The sequence below is a fragment of the Beta vulgaris genome, chromosome 8 (genome assembly GCF_026745355.1).
Source record: "Beta vulgaris subsp. vulgaris cultivar EL10 chromosome 8, EL10.2, whole genome shotgun sequence".
In the NCBI taxonomy this organism is placed as follows: domain Eukaryota; kingdom Viridiplantae; phylum Streptophyta; class Magnoliopsida; order Caryophyllales; family Amaranthaceae; genus Beta; species Beta vulgaris.
The window spans coordinates 31,727,913-31,736,383 of NC_079209.1; the positions used below are offsets into that span (position 1 = coordinate 31,727,913).

The 8,471-nt window shown below is 35.3% G+C and overlaps 1 non-coding gene across 1 annotated transcript; it reads right to left on the reverse strand.

Moving 5' to 3' along the window:
* Positions 1–236: 236 nt before the first annotated feature.
* LOC125493042 (small nucleolar RNA R71) lies at positions 237–344 on the reverse strand. Its single transcript, XR_007269423.1, has one exon. It is a non-coding gene; the product is annotated as a small nucleolar RNA R71 (small nucleolar RNA).
* Positions 345–8,471: the final 8,127 nt, after the last annotated feature.

Here is an 8,471-nt window from a genome sequence, read left to right on the forward strand (position 1 = left end):
CCAGTAAGACTAATTTAGTGGACTAGATAATGAATACCCTAATGAGCACATAACCGTCTTTCTTGAAAAATGTGACAATGTTAATCTAAATGGCGTAACTAATGATGCTATTAGACTTGGTTTATTCCCTTTCTCACTTAAAGATAAAGCAAAAAAGTGGTTAAACTTTACCCCACCTAGTTCATTCACAACTTAGGACGCGTTATAGAAAGTATTTTCCCCCAGGTAAAACTGCTAAACTAAGAAATGACATAACTGGTTTTGCACAATATGATGGGGAGTCTTTATATGAGGCGTGGGAACGGGTTTAAGGATTTACAACGTCAATGTCCTCTTCATGGTGTCCCTGATTGGCTGCTTGTGTAAACGTTTTATAATGGTCTTAATAAACTAATTAGAATAACCATAGATGCAACTACTGGTGGGGCAATTATGGGTAAAACTACAAAGGAAGCAAGCAAATTGCTAGAAGAAATGGCCTCTAATAATTATAACTGGTTTAATAATAGGAGTAAGCTTAAGAAAAATGTTGGTATATACGAGGTGGATGGCATTAATATGTTAGATGCAAAAGTAGACAATTTGGTTAATTTTTTTAGTAAAGTGAATAATAATAATGTTAATTGTGTGTCTACTAGTGTTGTGACATGTACTTTATGTAGTGTTGAACATCTGACCAATGAGTGCATTAATGTGGAACAAGCTCAATTTGTTTCGAATTTTAATAAGCCACCTAATAATGGTCCATACTCCAATACTTTTAATCCTGGATGGAGAAACCATCCTAATTTCTCTTGGAGGAATCAAGGACAACAAAATGCTAATGTTAACTCACAAATTCCACCTGGTTTCCATCAAAAACAACATCACCAAGAAAGTAGATCATCATGGGAATTAGCTATCGAAAAATTAGCTAACGCTACTTGTCAAAGATTTGAAAAGATAGAGTCTAAGGTAGACCAAATTGCTATTTGTAATAGAAATGTGTAAGTTGGAGTTGGTCAATTAGCTAATGCCATTAATTCAAGGAATCAAGGAGCTTTGCCTAGTACAACAAAAGTTAATCCTAAAGAACAATGCAAAGCTATAATCTTAAGAAGAAGTAAGCAACTAAAAGAGGTAAAAGAGTCAGTTGAGGAAAGTAATAAGGAAGGCGAACAAATTGTTGAAACAGAATGTGAAAAATTTACCTTCACCACCCCTTGTTAAGCCCTTTGTACCCCCGTCCCTTTTCCCCAAACGCTTAAAAAGAACAAAATGGACAATCAATATGTAAAATTTATGAAAATGTTCAAGCAATTGCATGTAAACATTCCTTTTGTCGATGCATTGACACAAATACCTACATATGATAAATTTCTCAAGGAATTTATTGCTAAAAGAGGAAAATGGAAGACTATGAAACCATTGCCTTGACTGAGGAGTGTAGTGTTGTAATTTAGAACAATCTTCCCCCTAAATTAAAAGATCATAGGAGTTTTTCTATCCCTTGCGTAATAGGAAAATTAATTTTTCAAAGGCTTTTGTGTGATTTGGGTCCGAATGTCTCTCTTATGCCTTTGTCAAAATGCAAAAAGTTGGGATTGACTGATATAAGATCTACTACTGTTTCATTACAACTTGATGACCGGTCAATTAAATATCCCCTAGGTGTGATTGAAAATGTCTTAATGAAAGTAGATAAGTTTATAGTTTCGGATGATTTTATTATTCTTGATATGGATAAAGATGTTAAAGTGCCAATTATTCTAGGCAGACCCTTTTTAGCTACTGCAGGGGTGATTATTGATGTGAAAAATGGTACTTTTAACATTTAACATTGGTGATGAGGAGGTTAAATTTAATGTTTTTAAAGATGGAAAATATCCTTCTTTCACTGATCATTTCTTTCGAGTTGATTTGCTTGATACATTAGATGTAGAAAGGTCTAACAAAGATAACTTTGAAAGATCCTCTTGAGACATGTTTGCTAGGTACAGATTCTTAAAATAATGATGCTGAGGTAAGTGAAATAACTCTTGCATTGGAGGCATTACCTCTGTTGAAGAAAAAGGTATATGAATTTAAGGAGCTCGAAAAAGGTAATCCTTTTCCCCCTCCTTCTACTGTTCAAGCCCCGATTCTTGAGTTAAAATATTTGGCTGCACATTTGAAATATGCATTTTTAGGTGATAATAAAACCCTGCCTATGATTATTAGTGCTTCGTTAACTGGTTATCAGTTGGATAAATTGTTGCATGTTTTGAAAGAATGAAAAAAAGGTTATTGGATGGACTATCTTTGATTTAAAAGTGATTTACTAGTGGAAAAATAAGGAAGGCTTGCGGTCAAAACAGCCCTAAGGGCTGCGTTTTTGGCCAGCAGTCCTTTCCGTAGCAGCCCTTCAATAGAATAGAAGGGCTGCGGTTTTTGAACATAGCCCTTCAAAATGAAGGACTGCGGTTTAGGCTCAAAACCGCAGCCCTTCCAATATGGAAGGGTTGTAGTTTTGGGCCTAAACCACAACCCTTTTAACATAGAAGGGTTGCAGTTTTAGCCCAAAACTGCAGCCCTTTTGGACCCCAAAAAACAAAAAAATTAAACTTTTTGTTTTTTTGCATTTTTATGTCAAATTGAGACAAAATCAATTCCAAACTGATAAAATTATAACAAAATCACAAACTGACATTTATATATAATAACAAAAACTACTTCATAGTATACGTTTTATAGATATCCAACCAGATATATAAGAATGGAATTGAACTCAATGTGATGCAACGGGTCCATTCGCTATTGAATGTCAATTCAGCTTCAGTTAAACTCCGGATCAGGTCATTTTATATAATGTTGTTAACTTCTTTATCAACTAATTATATATACCATGTTGTTAACTTCTTTATCAACTAATTATCACTTCTCAAATAGTTAAAAAAAAGCTATCATACATTGAATACTATAGAGGTATGATCAGTTTCGATTTTGTAATGGATTTTGTAAACGAATAATATTATTAAAAGTATTAAGATCGACATATATATACAAATGTGTATGTGTGATAAATATATAGACGAAAAACTAGTAAAAATACTATATTATTTACATTGGTTTTTAGTGTATTCTCTTAGTCAACTCGTATTTGGACTAGTCAACTCCGTAACACCACTATAATATAGTATTGTTATTGTTGTTGGTTATAATATCATATTGCAATCTGAACCACTAATTTAATCTAAACCTTTAATCTTAACCATTGATGCAATAATAATAGAATCCAGCTATCCACCATTTAGTCTATCCTCAAATATAATCTATGTCGTTAGATCTAATCCAACGGCTGAAAAATTACCCACCAGAATCATTCTCCCCTAAAATGAAACCCTAACCACTTTTATTTGATATCTCTCTCTATCTATCTCGTGGTGCATCGTACCTCTCTCTTCTCTCATACACTCACTTCTCTCTCTCTCGCTTAGAAATTCAAGATAATAAGACACCATTTAAGTTCATCCTTTTTATGATGACAATATACAAGTAGTCATTATCAACTCAATTAGGTTCACATAAGTTATATCGTTACACTATAAGTTCACTTAAATAAATATAATCAAACTATTACATAATTGAGTGATAGTTGTATATGTAACACTATAATAAGTCTAGCTTAAGAAGAAAATAAATATAGAGTTGTTGAGCTAGTAACTTAGCTGAAAAAATTGAGTCTGGATATTTCTATAATACAGTTTGTTATAACATATAGGGTTTTGTTAAATTATTATATCGTTTTGCATATTAACAAGGTATCAAGCTTAATATACATGTTTATGATCTCATTAAAAATATTCAACTAATGTAAATTAGGAAGATTTAAATTTTTCGGATGTTGAGAACATGAAGATATAGGAGACAAGGAGTTGCAGTTTTGGAAATTGGAAGGGATATAAAGTAGTGGCCACGCGTCATAACATTAAAGCAACTACATAATTAGTTTTTTTTCCTTTTTTAATTTCGGTAAACCGTAAATATCATACAATTGGACCCCTATTATGAAGGCCCTATGCAATTGCTCACCCGACACCGGGTCTTAGTCGTGCCTGACGAGGTAGCTACCACATCATTTTGGAGTTTTACCCGAGTAGGTGAATAGCATCCCCAAATCATCACGATCGAGCATTCTTTTTTAGGTTCCAATCTAGTAAAAGTTTGTTTCCTGAATATTTTGTACATTAATAAGAGGGTGAACAAGATTACTAAATGACACTCTATAATTTTCTAGTTATGCGCTAATTATATACATGTGTCCCCTCCCCCATGTACTATACACCACACCCATTCCCTCATTCTCTCTCACTCTCATAGTTCCTCACTTTTTCACTCTCTCTAACTCTCCCACTCTCATCACCTAAGAACCTCCAGATACTTTGCCTGCTAAATTATCTCTGGCTACTAGGGGCTAACTTATTAAGGGTCTTGGGTGGCACGGAACCAAGAAAAAAAAATCACTTCTCCTTGCTTTTAACATTCGGCAAATTTTTACACAAGATAAAACTAATACCCTCTGTTTAAATTCTTACAAAGTAACTTTGCTCCAGTGGTAAACTTTCAACCAAACTCATGCGTGCGAGTAGTACTCTGGCTCGTGGGTTTAAATCTCTGTAGTACCAATTCTAGCTTTTTTCTTTGTCTTTTACTTTCTTCTTTACGTGATGCTTTATTTTTTATTTTTACTTAATTCTTTCTATTTTACCATTTGTGCTTTTCTATATTGGATCTTTATTTTATTATATTGAATAGTTCCCATTTCTCTAAATTTTAGCTCTAATTTTAACCATTTTTTTGTGATATAACGATTATTCTCGTTTCGTTTTTAAACAAGTTCAGTAATTTGACTTTGTACACTATTGTTATATTATATAACCAATATTAATTTACAAATACTGAAAAATATTTTTACAATGTAAAATTTTAGATTTATCTCTATTTATAATTACCAAATTTAAATCAACTTCTTAAAAATATTAGGAACAAATAATTGATGAATATAATAAAGGTAAGAGTGACGTCTGTTTATGAGTGTAAAAGTCAATCTGTTGAATATACTAAAAATGGAAATAACATTGAAATATCAATATAATTAATTATCTAATACATGATTCAAATAATATAAAGTTTAATTCTCTTATTGTTAAAACTAAATTTCTCATATATTCTTATGATCATTGTATATTTGCTTGGTTTAGTTAGGACCCCAAATTTAAAATCCTAGATTTACCCCTGCCAGCAACAGGATCTTCGTCCACTTTGTCGGTAGCACCATCTCCGTTAACATACTTAGGGATAGGACCTCTACCCACATTGCCAGCAACACCATTTTCTGGCGACACATACCTCCAGCGACCAAGGTTGGTACTTTTTTGTTTCAAATAGGGAACAAGAGCAAGCACTTGATATAGTCGCCCCACTAGTGGCATAAGTGCTAGATGAAGATGCATCCACCTGTGGTGGGACGCCTATGTGAGGCACACATGCCAATGGTGGATCATCTATTTCAGGTGTCCGACCACCATATTTGGCTTTTTTTTTTTCAAAAAAATTAAGTGAATTGATTACATTTAAGTTTTGAATTGCAAGATTGTAAATTTGTTGTTTAATTGATATTTAGAATTGCTGATTAAAATTTGAATCTAGAATTGCATATTGATTCGAATCTGAAATAAGAGGTGAGACGCCTAAATTAAGTGCTTATGCCAGTAGTCAGATGCCTAAGGTTGGCGCTTATACCACTAGTCAGGCAGCTACTTTAGGCATTTCTCCAGTGCTAGGGACGCCTAAAAATGGTGCATGACCACTGGTATAAGCGCCTATGTTAGGCGCTTGACTAGTGGCGTAGGAGTCTACATTAGGTGCCTACCCCTTTATTCTTTTCCGGTGATTTTTTTTTGTAATTTCATATTTGAGTTTCTTTCGTTTAGCGAAAAATAATTAACAAAATTTATTTAATATGGTGTATTAAAGTAGAAAATTGTATAATTGAGAAAAAAAAAATAAGTGGAATATAAGAGGAAGAATAATTAATGAAATTTTGAATACTCTAGAAAAATAATTATAATTTTAACAACATCCAGTTGTATGGCACATGCACATAGGGTAGAAAAAGTCGAAAAATCCAACAACCACTATACACAAAGACCACATCTCCTAAGTTCATGCGTCTACTATCTTCCATCTTGAGCAAATTGAGGCAGCAATGTGACATATGGCCAACCAAATGATGAAAAGGTCCCATCATATGCTACCTAGCAATTTCATACCTAGATTTCTCTAAGCTATCCTTGATCTTTATCATTTAGTTGTATATGAAGACATTAACACGTGTTCACAATGTATCCAAGGCAAAAGTGAAAGTTTATAGCTAAGCTTTGAGAGTTGAATATGCACTCATTATCTTACAGGGGGTTGTGTTCCCAAAACGAAGCAGGTCGTTGGTCCATGCTTTCACAAACTTGGTGTTACGAATAATTCAGCCATGCTGTCTCAATATAATCAATAATGAGTTGATTCCACACCCAAGCGATTTGCATGTTTGCCAATGCAAGTTCATATTCATTCTCTATGTTTGCATTGAGCACTTTCCACCAATAACCATCATAAAAATGCTCGCCATATGGCTTGGATCCACATATTTTGGTAACTCGTGCCTCCACATCTCGGTTAATATGCCATGTACAAAAGAGAGGGGCGGAATGTGGAAAACTATACGAATGGGCCTAACCAAATCCAACTCATCATGGTCTATAAATACGAATGTGGGCTCACATGATTCCCAAGTAGATTACGTAGCCACTCTAAAACCCAACGATAACTCTCTGCAGTCTTATCCTTTACTATGGCATAACCGATAAGAAAGTTCAAATTTGTCGGTGCCATACCCATCTAATCAACGAAAGGTATCTCGTATTGATTTGTCTTATATGTTGAATTAATGCCAACTACCTAAGGGTATGTACGAAGTGCGTTCGTACCAAGAGGATAATCCGTGAACGCATGAGTAATAACTCCCTCATAATCTAGTAATGTCCATGACACGTAATTTTTCATCCTAGCAAGGTGTAGAAGATATTAAGCTGAAGTTCGCTCCTCAAGCCCTTCTATCATGTAAAAGTACCTCTCGTTGTATATATGTTTGATCTTTTGGTGAATATTCAGGTTTGCCTCAACTACAACAGCTTGTATGTTTCTCGTGCCATATCAGCATCAGTCATTTGTCAGACCATCTTCCTAACATTATCATCAAGTCCACTAATCCGCCTATGGCCCTCCTTAATTATAGATAATGAACATGTGGTTGTGAAACCAATATTCAATCTCGAAAAATATCAAAGAGCACCGGGAGTCCAAAACCAAATTAATTCAAAACGGGCATCCACAATACTTTGTGGATGTATTAGCTCTTTTCACGATTCTTAGGTCTGCCTTATTCCACTTGTGTCTATCCCCTGAGAACATTTCATATAACACTTGCAGTGTATAGGAGTCAAGCCTTAGCTAACACCTCCTCAAATCCAATGCTGAAAGAATATCGCCGAGAGCACATACCCACTAAGGGACGTGCCGGGGTACTCAAGATTAACTGGTCGACTCCCTTTTCGGCCAGAATCATGGAGTCTCCCCCATTCCCAAAGGTTAAGCTTCCGATGATAGAACCTTTCGACGGCACTACAGCTCCGGATGATCATTGATCAGCATACAAGCATCAAATGTATGTTCAGGCGGTTGATGATGCTACCTGGTGCAAGAACTTTCCAGCCACACTGAAAGGGGTAGCTCAAAAATGGTTCAATAATCTTCCCCCTAACTCGGTGAATAATTTCACTGAGCTAAGTATCTTGTTTACTAGCCATTTTGTAGCAAACTGGCAGGAACAGAAGACCAGCATGCATTTGGGCAAGGTCGTCCAAGGGCCTAAAGAAGCCTTGAGAAGCTATGTGAAGAGATTTAACCTAGAAGCATTATAGATCCAGGATCTGAATGCGGGAGTGGCTTGTGACGCACTAACGCCTTCATCATGGGTCTAAGGCTTGGAAGCTTTAAGTTCGAGTTGGCAAAGAAAAAGATATCCACCCTGACTGAGGCTCTTTAGGAAGCCGAGGCATTTATCCATGCTACGGAAGTTTGTGCGGAATTAAAACATCCGGAGACAAAGAAGATTGAAGAAACCATTTAACCAAAGAAGAACATCCCCAAGAAAGCTGAAACTTGAGCGGTGACTTCAATGACGACTTCATCTAAGAAAAGCAAGAGAGCCGAGCCCGCAACATCGGCTGAGCCGGTTGAATTCAATAAAGGTCAATATTCCATTCTTATGGAAATAAAAGATCAGTATGAGCTGAAGGCCCTGGCCGAAATGAAGACTCCCTACAGATTTAGGGACAAAAAAAAATATTGCCATTTCCACAAGGATTGTGGCCACGAAACAAACGAATGCAAGCATT